This window comes from Bos indicus x Bos taurus, chromosome 20 (assembly GCF_003369695.1).
Source record: "Bos indicus x Bos taurus breed Angus x Brahman F1 hybrid chromosome 20, Bos_hybrid_MaternalHap_v2.0, whole genome shotgun sequence".
NCBI lineage: Eukaryota > Metazoa > Chordata > Mammalia > Artiodactyla > Bovidae > Bos > Bos indicus x Bos taurus.
Genome location: NC_040095.1, coordinates 69,907,685 through 69,909,896, shown reverse-complemented (window position 1 = coordinate 69,909,896; position 2,212 = coordinate 69,907,685). Strand labels below are relative to the sequence as shown.

General features: G+C 47.0%; 1 non-coding gene across 1 annotated transcript; it reads left to right on the top strand.

Moving 5' to 3' along the window:
* The first annotated feature begins 1,239 nt into the window (after nucleotides 1–1,239).
* Nucleotides 1,240–1,346, top strand: LOC113879292. The gene has a single exon (XR_003507267.1). It is a non-coding gene; the product is annotated as a U6 spliceosomal RNA (small nuclear RNA).
* The last annotated feature ends 866 nt before the right edge of the window (nucleotides 1,347–2,212 follow it).

Genomic DNA, 2,212 nt, shown 5'->3' with positions numbered 1-2,212 from the left:
AGTCATTTGTAAAAAAGGTAATGTATTATGACCAAGTGGGATACACCCCAGGAAGGCAAAATTGGCTCCATGCTGAAAATTAATGTATTTAACCGTATTTATCTAAAGGAGTCGTACAATCATATCAACAGATACAGGAAAAAATGTGACAAAATTTGAACCCCATTCATGACAAAAATGCTCAGCCAAGTAGGGACAGAAATACAGGGGTGGGGGAAGCACATACATACACATTTCTTCTTTCTAAAGAAGAAAGATGCCTTCACTTACAGATGAGAAATTGAGAAGCCATCTACCTGGAAGACCCCTGTCTTCCAGATGTCCCTGGACACAAGGAACCAAGCACAGGAGTGCAGAGCGGCTGCCCCTCCAGCCTCGTCTTCTGCCGCCAAGGACCCCGGGCCCTGAGCTGCGTGACACCCACGTCCCTTCTCACCTGGAGGCCTTTCGCCTGCCGGTCCTCCTGCCGAGGACCCCTCACCACCCCCCGCCCCCCGGGGCTTTCTCTTCAACATTCAAGGCTCAGCTAAGAAGCACCTCCCCAGGGAGCCCACTGGGGTCGCCCTAGTCAACACTGATTCCGCAGGCTCCCACCCTACCTCTCTCTTTTCTAATTCTCTGCTTTTCTTTTTAAATGTCTATCACCCTGACGGGGATTTAAGCTTCCAGTTATGTAATCAACAAGCCCAGGGGATGTAAAATACGGCCAATGATATCATTAATAACTTTGTGGGGGACAGATGGTCAGTAGACTTACAGAGGGATCATTTCATAACACACACGATGTCAATTCACCATGCAGCAACCTGAGATTAACATTACGCTGCACATCACTATACGTCATGGAAATAAATAAATACGTTTTTTCACCCCGATTATCACCATCTGAAGTTATTCAAATGACGGGTTTACACATGGATATTCCCGTAAAGAGTGTGAGCCCAGGGTGGGTGGGGGCGGGGGCAGGGGCAGGGATTGACCCACTTTTGGTTCCTGTCTCGTCTCCAGGATATATAACCATCCTTGGCACAGTGGCTTTCTGTAAGTAGTTGCTGAATGAATAATAAATGTCTGCAGATGTTATGACCTTCAAAGTCACTAAAATTTTAAAACTTGGCTTTGCCAAAGACATTTTTAGGAAAAATGAAAAGTAAAAAACTTCAGATTAGGAGAAAATATTTATAAAATGTATACCATATTTTTGAAAGCTCTTGCTCCCTGGAAAAGAGAGAACTCTTAGTGCTCACTTCGGCAGCACATATACTAAAATTGGAAAGATACAGAAAAGATTAGCATGGCCCCTGCGCAAGGATGACATGCAAATTCGTGAAGCTTTCCCTATAAAAAAAAAAAGAAGAATGAAGTCTTAGAACCCAATATTAAGAGAATCCAATAAAAAACAAAGTCAGAAAATACAAGAAATATTAAACAAAAGAGTTAAAATGGTTAATAAGCTTAAAAAAAAATAAAAGCCCAACCTCACTAGTCTTCAGAGAAATGAAAACTAAAATCACTTTTTGAAGGTCAAAAACTAAAAAGTCTATCAACACCAAATGTTGGTGACAACATGGATTGATAGAACTTTGATCCCCTGCTGGTGGGAATGCATCAGGGGCAGGCCCTCTGGAAACCAGACTGGCAGATTCTTAGGAAGTTGCACAGGCGCACTCACCATGTTGAGTCAGAAGCCCCAGGCCTGAGATGTGATGAAGGGAAATCAAGTGTGACCACACGGGGCCTGGACACAGAGCCTGGACACCAGCAGCAGCTTTGCTCTCAGTGCCCACAGACGGGAAGAATCCACACGTCCCTCCTCTGGCGAATGAGAAGACAGTGTGACGCGCCCACACCCGCACAACGGTCTGTAGCTTGGCCACCCACGGGGTAAACCAGCAGCAACACTGCCTCGTGGTGAAGCCACACGCGGGGGTGTGAAGGAATCCAGGCACGCGAGGACGGCGGGCTGCACGCACGATTCTAGAAGGAGCAAGTGGAGTGACAGAAGCAGGTCAGGGGTGCCCAGGCGAGTGACCGGCTGGAGAAGGGGACACAGTGACCTGGGGGCTGAAGGGAACGCTGCCATCTTCCCAGTGGTGGTGGTCACAGGGTCACGAACATGTGTCAAAATCCACCACACTGTGCCCCCAGGGTGGATGAATGTCATCGTACAAACACCAGACCTTGGCAGACAGGACTGACTGAAGTCCCCCTT